Below are 12,213 nucleotides of genomic sequence, written 5' to 3'. Positions count from 1 at the left end.
AATTTTCCAATGTCCTTGAATAATAAGTTTATACAACATCATGAAAAATTACTGAATGATTGGTCAAATGACACTCAGTCTCCAGCAGATTGCTGGATCTGCACACATTCACCAATATCGGCCACTAGTATTCCGTTCCTTGTTATTCCTGTGCCACCCGAGGAATTATTTGCCTGGACCAGTTGTTCTGATACACTCACTAATAATGCCACAAATAATGTGAAGTTATGGAACACAACTGTTGGAATACCTATTGTGGGATGGGTAGGATACACTTGGTGGCAGGGTAATCTTTCAGGAAGTAACACATACCTTCAATATCTGGCATATAAAGGGGGGGCTTGGGTACCCAGGAATAGAACTCGATTAACCTACCTGGGGCAAATTCCAATGTATGGCCTACAAGTTAGTTTTAATGTAACTTCCCACTCTACTGATGCCTTCAAACCAATACTGCTAGAAAGAAGGTTGCATAACACGTCCTGGGAGTATTCCAATTTATTTCCCCAGGGCAATAATGAAACTTGTTTTAATATTTCAGGTAATATACCTTGCAACGAGTCATCTGGATGTGAGAAAGGAATTCCCACCTGTGGAAATCCCGATGTAGGCTATTGTAGCCCTTTAGGACAACTTCCAAATTGGTGTATGCTTCAGAATGTATCTGCGTTCATAGATTTGGTTCATAGACTGGTATTACAACATTCAGCCCTATGGGACCTACCTAGTGACATGTACTGGATATGTGGAGACAATGCATATAAATGGTTACCAGTAGGGGTTTTAGGTTGACATCTCATTTCTGGCATGAAGGAGCGTACTCTTGTGATGACAGACGTGGCCTTAGTAACTGGGGGATGGAGAGGGTAAAAGAAGATACCTGTCTCCCTCGGGCAACCCGTCGGCCTGGGATAGTACCTGGTGAATAGGGCACTATCAGCTGTCTTTGCAGGATCCAGTGTTCCAGATTGTGAAGAATAAAGATGTCAAAGGGGGGAATGATAGGAACTGAAGTAGTTAAATTGAGTTCTGTCTATGTTGCATTTTCTTGTTTAAAACTTATCTTTTCTGTTCCCTTGTGAACCAAGGTCAAATACTCCTGCTTTTTAGCCTACATGACTTTCTTTGTAGAAAACAAGTTGTGAAATCATTTTTTATACTGCGCATGTCTGTAAATGTTTAAATTCTTTGCTATAAAAGATGGAAGCCTAACTGATAAGCCAGAGGCGTCTTGGCAGGCATCCAGAGTGGTATTATACAGCTTGTGTCTGTGTTATCCTTCTCGACGGAGCAATCAATTAGAGACATATGGTGCCTTACACCCAAGAACATCGGTCCTTCAGAAGAAAGAGATATCTGAGGGATCCCGACAATGGCAAACAGGACAATCACTACACTACAGTAACCAGACAAGAGCGTTTACTGTGGCCATGGCAAGCATTAAAGATCAAGCACTCATTGTCAAAAGCGCTAGTTTGCAAGAGAAACGCTGTGTTTCTGCCCATTTTCGAACTGGGGACCTGTCACGTGTGAGGCGAACGTGATAACCGCTACACTACAGAAACCAGAGGCAAGCGCTTACTGTGGTGACAACAAGCAATCGAGATCAAGAACTGAAAGTCAAAAGCTTGGATACCAAAGGGTAACAGCGTGTTTCTGCCCAGTTTCGAACAGGGGACCTGTCACGTGTGAGGCGAACGTGATAACCGCTACACTACAGAAACCAGAGGCAAGCGCTTACTGTGGTGACAACAAGCAATCGAGATCAAGAACTGAAAGTCAAAAGCTTGGATACCAAAGGGTAACAGCGTGTTTCTGCCCAGTTTCGAACAGGGGACCTGTCACGTGTGAGGCGAACGTGATAACCGCTACACTACAGAAACCAGAGGCAAGCGCTTACTGTGGTGACAACAAGCAATCGAGATCAAGAACTGAAAGTCAAAAGCTTCGATACCAAAGGGTAACACCGTGTTTCTGCCCAGTTTCTAACTGGGGACCTTTCGCGTGTAAGGAGAACGTGATAACCACTACACCCCAGAAACCGGATGCAAGCGCTTACTGTGGTGACAACAAGCAATCGAGATCAAGAACTGAAAGTCAAAAGCTTGGAAACCAAAGGGTAACAGCGTGTTTCTGCCCAGTTTCGAACAGGGGACCTTTCACGTGTTAGGCGAACGTGATAACCGCTACACTACAGAAACCAACCGATTCAAACAAACAAATAATGCTGTGGTCATGGCAAGCAATAAAGAACAAGCACTGAAAGTCAAAAAGATCGTTTTCCAAGAGAAAAAGCTGTGTTTCTGCCCAGTTTCGAACTGGGGACCTTTCGCGTGTGAGGCGAACGTGATAACCGCTACACTACAGAAACCAGATGCAAGCGCTTACTGTGGTCACAACAAGCAATCAAGATCAAGAACTGAAAGTCAAAAGCTTGGATACCAAAGGGTAACAGCGTGTTTCTGCCCAGTATCGAACTGGGGACCTTTCGCGTGTTAGGCGAACGTGATAACCACTACACTACAGAAACCGGATGCGGAAGGTTACTGTGGTCATGACGAGCCATCGAGAACAAAGACTCAACGTCAAAAGCTTTAATATCAACGCCTAATGTCATGCTTCTGTAGGGAAGGTGACCTGACGGATGGACGGACTAGTCAGAGTGAAGAAAGATAGGTTTGCACAGTGTAGGTAGGAGTCAGTGATTACAGTGGGGAAACAACTAGGAAAGTGTAGTGGACGTGCAGTACCTTGGGATGACCATTAGATGGCAGGGTGGAGTGTGAGCAAAGGACTTTACAGCAGCTTAGGGCTTTAGAAACCGTTGGTCATGGGGGGCGTGGTGACAGTTAGAGTGACAGTTTCAAGGAACCGGGGGAGTTATAAATACTGAGGGAGGGTTCCAGAAAGATCCAGTCCCCAGGGGGAGCCCAGGTGACAGGAGGACTACGCCAGTCTGTGTGCCCTGAGGAGAATCCAGACCAGGGGGACTGAGGAGAGAGGACGTCAGGGGGGTGGTCCTGACAGGAAAGGACCGCAGTTGAGACGAGGTACTGGGTGTAAGACACCGTATGTGACACGACGACTGAGCAGTAGAAGCGCTGTTGGTTAATGGGCCTAAGGCGGCCACAGTGACGGAACTGTCAGGAGCGTCGACAGTAAAGGAGGGGACGGTGTGTGCAGACACGTCTCCAGTGTACGGTGTGAGAAGCGGCTCTGGAAACGGAGGGCCGCGAGGTGTGCCGTCAGTCGGACGGCAAGTGAAGAAATAAACTTGGACCTGTTGCACCCAGAATCTGCCTCCATCGTGTCTCTGTTGTCATCTCTGCGCGGTATAAAAGTAGGACCACCCCCCCAGCTCGGCACCCCACCACCGACACTACATTTGGCGTAGTCAGCAGGATCGCCGCCGCTAATACCTCATCTTCTGCGGCAGACCTGCCTCAAAGAATGGAAAAGGACTTGGACTACTCTGTTTGGATTACAATTACCTGTGGATTACAAATGACTAGAGTTGAGCGATACCATCCGATACTTCAAAGTATCGTATCGGATGGTATCGGCCGATCTTTAAAAAAAGTATCGGTATCGCCGATTCCGATACCGGAAGTCCCATTCAAGTCTATGGGACTTCCGGTATCGGAATAAGAAAAACCCTTTCCTGCCCTTGTACAGCCTCTCTGGGGTCTGTACGGGCCTTTCGGGGGGCTGTGCCGGCCTGCCAGGGGGTCTGTGCAGGCTCCGGTGGTCTGTGCCGGCCTGCCGGTGGTCTGTGCAGGCTCCGGGGGGCTGTGCCGGCCTGCCGGGGGGCTGTGCCGGCCTGCCGGGGGGCTGTGCAGGCTCCGGGGGGCTGTGCCGGCCTGCCGGGGGACTGTGCAGGCTCCGGGGGGCTGTGCCGGCCTGCCGGGGGGCTGTGCCGGCCTGCCGGGGGGCTGTGCAGGCTCCGGGGGTCTGTGCAGGCATCGTCCGATGGGACTACAAGTCCCATCGGGCGATGCCTGCTACCATGACAGTGATTGACACATTAGCCAATGATGGGACAGTAGTAGTCCCATCATCCGGCTAATGTGTTAAATGTAAAAAAAAAAAAAAAAAAAAAAAATTACATGCTACATACATACAACATGCATACTACATACATGCTACATTCATACTACATACTACATACATGCTACATTCATACTACATGCAACATACATACTACATATATACTACATACATGCTACATACATACTGCATACTACATGCTACATACATACTACATATATACTACATGCATGCTACATACATACTACATGCTACATACATACCACATACATACTACATATATACTACATGCATGCTACATACATACTACATATATACTACATGCATGCTACATACATACTACATGCTACATACATACTACATACATACTACATATATACTACATACATGCTACATACATACTACATGCATGCTACATACATACTACATGCTACCTACATACCACATACATGCTACATATATACTACATGCATGCTACATACATACTACATATATACTACATGCATGCTACATACATACTGCATGCTACATGCATGCTACATACATACTACATACATACTACATGCTACATACATACCACATATATACTACATACATACAATACATTCATACAATACATACATAGACATACAATACATATAACATAGAGTAACATACTTACCAATACTTGTCACATTGTTCCCCGAAGCCATTGTCGTCTACGGAATAAATATTAACATAACAAACCACAAAAATACTCACCCACGATCCGAAGCAGTCCACGAGTGTGTCCCACGACGATCTTGGGTAGAGAACTGCAGCATCAGCTGTTGCTGCCGTTCTCTACGGGCTGCAGGAATCCAATGACGGAAGGTAGGTATCCTTCCGCACTGTATTCCTCCGCCACTTAAAAAAAAAAAAAGTCCCTAGTCTCACTTTATGCCATTGCTGTGTGGGAAATTCCCACACAGCAATGGCATAAAGTGAGACTAGGGACTTTTTTTTTTTTAAGTGGCGGAGGAATACAGTGCGGAAGGATACCTACCTTCCGTCATTGGATTCCTGCAGCCCGTAGAGAACGGCAGCATCATCTGATGCTGCAGTTCTCTACCCAAGATCGTCGTGGGACACACTCGTGGACTGCTTCGGATCGTGGGTGAGTATTTTTGTGGTTTGTTATGTTAATATTTATTCCGGAAAGACAATGGCTTCGGGGAACAATGTGACAAGTATTGGTAAGTATGTTACTCTATGTTATATGTACTGTATGTCTATGTATGTATTGTATGAATGTATTGTATGTATGTAGTATATATGTGGTATGTATGTAGCATGTAGTATGTATGTAGTATGTATGTAGCATGCATGTAGCATGTAGTATGTATGTAGCATGCATGTAGCATGTAGTATGTATGTAGCATGCATGTAGTATGTATGTAGTATATATGTGGTATGTATGTAGTATGTATGTAGTATATATGTAGTATGTATGTAGTATATATGTAGTATGTATGTAGCATGTAGTATGTATGTAGCATGTATGTAGCATGCATGTAGTATGTATGTAGTATGTATGTAGCATGCATGTAGTATGTATGTAGCATGTATGTAGTATGTATGTGGTATGTATGTAGCATGTAGTATATATGTAGCATGTATGTAGTATGTATGTGGTATGTATGTAGCATGTAGTATATATGTAGCATGCATGTAGTATGTATGTAGTATGTATGTAGTATGTATGTAGCATGCAGTATGTATGTAGTATGTATGTAGTATATATGTAGTATGTATGTAGCATGTATGTAGTATGTATGTAGCATGCATGTAGTATGTATGTAGTATTTTTTTTTTTTTTTTAACATTTAACACATTAGCCGGATGATGGGACTACTACTGTCCCATCATTGGCTAATGTGTCAATCACTGTCATGGTAGCAGGCATCGCCCGATGGGACTTGTAGTCCCATCGGACGATGCTTGCACAGACCCCCGGACATCAGCACAGCCCCCCGGCAGGCCGGCACAGCCCCCCGGCAGGCCGGTACAGACCCCCACAGGGTGCACAGACCACCGGCAGGCCGGCACAGACCCCCGGCAGGCCGGTACAGACCCCGGGCAGTCCACACAGCCCCCCGGCAGGCCGGCACAGCCCCCCGGCAGGCCGGCACAGTCCCCCGGCAGGCCGGCAGAGACCCCCGGAAGGCCCGAAATGACGGCGCATCATGATGCGCACACACCGCGCATCATGATGACGTCAGGCCGTCAATCAACTGAACTTCCGATTCCGATGCCGAATTCCGATATTGAAAAAATATCGGAAGTCGGTATCGGAATTCCGATACAGCAAGTATCGGCCGATACCCGATACTTGCGGTATCGGAATGCTCAACACTACAAATGACCTACCTGTGGAATACAAATGGGAAGCGCTGTGGCGGATCTGTGTGGCCAGCAGAGGATCCGGGGCGGTACCAGGTACTGTGCAGTATGGCGGTGTTGCTTCAGCGCAGAGGAGAGGTCCGGGTGTTTGCAGTCGTGTTGAATGGACTTGGACCCCCTCCAACGTACCCCAAAAGGAAGCAGTATGTGCCTGGAAATCGACGCTTCCATATATTGGACCCTGACAGGATGGTGGAGAGGCCTGCCGACACCTCACCTCACAGAGGGAGTGGCACAGAAGAAAAACTTGGCTGCGGCTGTCTGATGCCATTCGAGTGCTGCCCAACGGACGGTATGAGACTCTGCAGGTGTCGGGGCATCGGCCGCCTAGAGTGGCAGTGGCGGCAGGGGATGGAGCTGTGCCAGAAGTCGCCCTCAGAGCCACGGGAGAGCAGCGGGATGCTGAGCTGGGGAGCGGAGCCTGAGCGGAGTCAGCGAAAACGGCCGCCACCAATACCAGCAGAGGACTTCTCAGCGGAGCCCCCGAGTTTAGGGGAAAAACCCGCGGGACAGTGGAGCAAGGGACGGAGGCTGCGGGTGAAGCCACGTATTGATGTGATGGAGGCCGCAGCGCCGGGGAAGGTGAGAGTACCCCCGGCACCACTAGTGCCTCCGCCAGCGGCCCTCATCATTCCGCCGCAGCACGCTGCCCCCTGCGCACCGGAAGGCCTGGGTACATCGGGCCCAGTGGTGTATGCAGAGTTGTGCGAGGCCCCTGCTCAAGTCCCTGAGGTACCCCGCCTGGAGCCGCCAGTGCGGAAGTCATCCAAAGAAGACGCTGCTGCGTTCCCCCTGCTGATAGCAGCTGCGTCGTTGGAACCGGCCGTTACTCCGGCTCCATTGGAAGTAGTGGATGCGGCCTGTCCTGAGGCCGCGGTTATGCCGCTGCTGAAGTCGACTGCGGCCGACTTAGTGGGCCTTGTGATTCCAGCCTCCAAGGACCCGGTTGTCCCCATTTGCCACCTGGCCCCAGCGGCTGTTGAGCTGCAGGAATCATCGGCCGCCTCTGATCCACGTCCTTCCTCGGTTAAGTCCCGCCCACCGGACTCCAGGGCTCATGCCGGACCCTCTGTTTGGGTCGCAGGAGTTATAGAGAAGAAGAGGGCCAGGGGGCAGGAAGTCTGGAACCTGCTCCATGAGAGGGGAGAGGCTGGCATGGCGGCTGCACGACCCCCGGACGGCTCGTTTATACTATCTTGCAGAAAGGGACACTTCTTGCATCCTGGGAGCTCCACGGTTGTGGGGTTCCATACTACTGACCACCGAAAGGAGGATTGAACTGTCAGGAGTTCGTTGCACCGTTGTGCAGGTCAAAAGGACATTTCGCGGTCAGCTTTTAAAAAAAAAAAGAAATGTTTATCTGTGATTTTTATGTCTGTTTTTCTATGTTCCTCTTACAGGATAGATTGTGTTTACTTTTTAGACTGACAGAGCGCGGGATACTTAGAAAAGAGGGAGTGTCCATGTCCAAGGAAGGGAGGAGGAAAGGAGACTTGCAATGTTATGTTATATTTTGGTTTTAAAAGCAAGAAAAAAAAAAATTATAAAAATGGGTACTTGTGCTATTATAAAGTTGTTTAATGTATAATATGCCAAAGTAAATGCAACAGGTCCGGGTAAGGGAAGGTCTGCGGGACCAAAGGAAAGTGTGAGATCCGGTAGGGATCTAAGAGTTGAGGAGGTCTGGGAGACCGGGACGCCGACCATGACATGTAATTGAAAGAAGGAAAATGAGTTGGAAGACGTGAGAAAGACAGCCGTCCTAGGTCAGGTCCCCAACACCACGGACACCCCTGAAGAAGGAAAGGCGGGCGCCGGCAATGATCTGGTAGGTGAGTGGCCTCGATCATGGCGTACCGGATAGTGAAAGGTAACAGTAGGGGAGAGTAGGGGAAAGATACACGCTGTAGAGAGAATACGGGTGTACCTTGCCCAATTTGAAAGACATTGTCATGTGGCGTGCGCGCTGGTGAGTAGCAGTAGGCTGCTCAGAGCATAGTGCTCCCAGTATGGTTCGGCCCCCGCAGATAGTGGGTTTGGCTCAACTTCTGGTCCGACAACAGAATGTAGGTGTAGATTCAGAACGACGAAGGCAGGGATGACGATTGTCGAGGACGACAATGGACAAAGGAAGGGGGAGTGTAGGGAAGGTGACCTGACGGATGGACGGACTAGTCAGAGTGAAGAAAGATAGGTTTGCACAGTGTAGGTAGGAGTCAGTGATTACAGTGGGGAAACAACTAGGAAAGTGTAGTGGACGTGCAGTACCTTGGGATGACCATTAGATGGCAGGGTGGAGTGTGAGCAAAGGACTTTACAGCAGCTTAGGGCTTTAGAAACCGTTGGTCATGGGGGGCGTGGTGACAGTTAGAGTGACAGTTTCAAAGAACCGGGGGAGTTATAAATACTGAGGGAGGGTTCCAGAAAGATCCAGTCCCCAGGGGGAGCCCAGGTGACAGGAGGACTACGCCAGTCTGTGTGCCCTGAGGAGAATCCAGACCAGGGGGACTGAGGAGAGAGGACGTCAGGGGGGTGGTCCTGACAGGAAAGGACCGCAGTTGAGACGAGGTACTGGGTGTAAGACACCGTATGTGACACGACGACTGAGCAGTAGAAGCGCTGTTGGTTAATGGGCCAAAGGTGGCCACAGTGACGGAACTGTCAGGAGCGTCGACAGTAAAGGAGGGGACGGTGTGTGCAGACACGTCTCCAGTGTACGGTGTGAGAAGCGGCTCTGGAAACGGAGGGCCGCGAGGTGTGCCGTCAGTCGGACGGCAAGTGAAGAAATAAACTTGGACCTGTTGCACCCAGAATCTGCCTCCATCGTGTCTCTGTTGTCATCTCTGCGCGGTATAAAAGTAGGACCACCCCACCAGCTCGGCACCCCACCACCGACACTACACTTCTATCCAGTTTCGAACTGGGGACCGTTCGCGTGTGAGGTGAACGTGACAACCACTACACTTCAGAAACTCCATGCAAAGCTAAAGATGTTTAAACATGCTGAAATGAACTTGAAAAAGAAAAAAACAGCCAGCCAAAGTCAAGAGGTCTTCCTCTATGTCTGAAGACAGGACAAAGTGCATTTTGCAACACAGGAACCTTTCATTTGTCAGGCTATTGGAGAAAAAGAACAAACAGGGAAACAAAACCATGCTCCACAAAACATTCTCATGCATTTGTCCAAAAGCCAAAAAGAAAAAGCACCTAGATGCCTGCTTTCGCACCTTGATCCTATCAGGTGTTACTTGAATTAGGAACACTTAGACACTGTCAAAAACACACATGCTTGCCAAAAGCAAAAACGGGTAGAAATAATCACATTGGTAAAAGTAATGCTCATTAAACCAGCAATAGAAAATGTTAACTAAGGCTAATTTAGCCAACAATATACGTTTGTGATCAAAATAAAGAAAAGCCACATGTTTCTGCCCGGGATCAAAACAAGGAACTTTCAGGAGGATGGCAAACAGGACAATCACTACACTACAGTAACCAGACAAGAGCATTTACTGTGGTCATGGCAAGCATTAAATATCAAGAACTCATTGTCAAAAGCGCTAGTTTGCAAGAGGAACGCTGTGTTTCTTCCCAGTTTTGAACTGAGGACCTTTCGCGTGTAAAGCAAACGTGATAACCGCTACACTACAGAAACCAACCGATTCAAACAAACAAAAAATGCTGTGGTCATGGCAAGCAATAAAGTACAAGCACTGAAAGTCAAAAAGATCGTTTTCCAAGAGAAAAAGCTGCGTTTCTGCCCAGTTTCGAACTGGGGACCTTTCGCGTGTGAGGCGAACGTGATTACCACTACACTACAGAAACCGGATGCAAGCGTTTACTGTGGTGACAACAAGCAATCGAGATCAAGAACTGAAAGTCAAAAGCTTGGATACCAAAGGGTAACAGCGTGTTTCTGCCCAGTTTCAAACTGGGGACCGTTTTCGAACTGGGGACGGTTAGGTGAACGTGATAACCACTACACTAAAGAAACCGCCTGCGGAAGGTTTCTGTGGTCATGACGAGCCATCGAGAACAAAGACTCAACGTCAAAAGCTTTAATATCAACGCCTAATGTCATGCTTCTATTCAGTTTCGAACTGGGGACCTTTCGCGTGTGAGGCAAATGTGATAACCGCTACACTACCTAAACCGGATGCAAGTGCTTACTGTGGTGACAGCAAGCAATCGAGATCAAGAACTGAAAGTCAAAAGCTTGGTTACCAAAGGTTAACAGCGTGTTTCTGCCCAGTTTCGAACTGGGGACCTTTCGCGAGTTAGGCGAACGTGATAACCACTTCACTACAGAAACCGGCTGTGGAAGGTTACTGTGGTCATGACGAGCCATCGAGAACAAAGACTCAACGTCAAAAGCTTTAATATCAACGCCTAATGTCATGCTTCTACCCAGTTTCGAACTGGGGACCGTTCGCGTGTAAAGCGAATGTGATAACCGCTACACTCCAGAAACCAACCGATTCAAACAAACAAAAAATGCTGTGGTCATGGCAAGCAATAAAGAACAAGCACTGAAAGTCAAAAAGATCGTTTTCCAAGAGAAAAAGCTGTGTTTCTGCCCAGTTTCGAACTGAGGACCTTTCGCGTGTGAGGCGAACGTGATAACCGCTACACTACAGAAACCGGATGCAAGAGCTTACTGTGGTGACAACAAGCAATCGAGATCAAGAACTGAAAGTCAAAAGCTTGGATACCAAAGGGTAAGGCTAGTTTCACACTTGCTTTTTTTTGCAGCGCGTTTTTCCCACAAAAAAACGCATTTAAAAAACGCATAAAAAAGCATACAGATGCTGCATTTTTTTCAAGCATTTTTATGAGCATGCATGAAAAAAATGCAGCGTTTTTATGCGTTTGTATGGGTTTTTAGTGCGTTTTTACTGCGTTTGCGTTTTTTTCCAACATTAGGTGGCCTCTCACACTAACCCAAACCATGACTTTACTAACCCTAACCCTGACCCTAACCCTAACCCTAACCCTGACCGTGACCCTAACCCTAACCCTAACCCTGACCCTAACCCTGACCCTAACCCTAACCCTAACCCTAACCCTGACCCTAACCCTAACCCTAACTCTTAACCAAACCATACCCTGATCCTAACCCTAACCCTAACCCTGACCCTGACCCTAACCCTAACCCTTAACCAAACCATACCCTGATCCTAACCCTAACCCTGACCCTAACCCTAACCCTAACCCTGACCCTAACCCTAACCCTGACCCTAACCTTAACCCTGACCCTAACCCTAACCCTGACCCTGACCCTAACCCTAACCCTTAACCAAACCATACCCTGATCCTAACCCTAACCCTGACCCTGACCCTAGCCCTGACCCTAACCCTAACCCTAACCCTTAACCAAACCATACCCTGATCCTAACCCTAACCCTGACCCTGACCCTAACCCTAACCCTTAACCAAACCATACCCTGATCCTAACCCTGACCCTGACCCTAACCCTAACCCTAAACCCCCTTAACTAACCCTAACTCTAACCCAAACCCCTAAATTCCATTGTCTAAACTAATGGTAAAAAAAAAAAAATGCATGTGCAAAAAAACGCATACATAAGCATGCCAATGCGCACATATGCTCACCATAGACTTATAATGGGTGTCTTGCTGTAAAAAAATGCATTGCGCGTGCATGCATTGTTTTGAGGCAAGTCGGACGCTCAAAAAATGCAACAGGTTGCATTTTGTGCACCCGAGCGCATACCGCAAAAAAACG

At 47.9% G+C, this 12,213-nt stretch overlaps 4 non-coding genes across 4 annotated transcripts; all 4 read right to left on the bottom strand.

Moving 5' to 3' along the window:
• Nucleotides 1-2,298: 2,298 nt before the first annotated feature.
• On the bottom strand, nt 2,299-2,371 carry TRNAV-CAC (transfer RNA valine (anticodon CAC)). Its single transcript has one exon. It is a non-coding gene; the product is annotated as a tRNA-Val (tRNA).
• An 86-nt stretch (nt 2,372-2,457) lies between these two features.
• TRNAV-AAC (transfer RNA valine (anticodon AAC)) lies at nt 2,458-2,530 on the bottom strand. The gene has a single exon. It is a non-coding gene; the product is annotated as a tRNA-Val (tRNA).
• Nucleotides 2,531-10,220: 7,690 nt separating this feature from the next.
• TRNAV-CAC (transfer RNA valine (anticodon CAC)) lies at nt 10,221-10,293 on the bottom strand. Its single transcript has one exon. It is a non-coding gene; the product is annotated as a tRNA-Val (tRNA).
• Nucleotides 10,294-11,036: 743 nt separating this feature from the next.
• TRNAV-CAC (transfer RNA valine (anticodon CAC)) lies at nt 11,037-11,109 on the bottom strand. The gene has a single exon. It is a non-coding gene; the product is annotated as a tRNA-Val (tRNA).
• Between the last annotated feature and the right edge of the window lie 1,104 nt (nt 11,110-12,213).

The sequence above is a fragment of the Dendrobates tinctorius genome, unplaced genomic scaffold, assembly GCF_039654945.1.
Source record: "Dendrobates tinctorius isolate UK_male_01 unplaced genomic scaffold, ASM3965494v1 ptg000251l, whole genome shotgun sequence".
NCBI classification, from domain to species: domain Eukaryota; kingdom Metazoa; phylum Chordata; class Amphibia; order Anura; family Dendrobatidae; genus Dendrobates; species Dendrobates tinctorius.
This window is presented reverse-complemented; position numbering and strand designations above follow the sequence as displayed.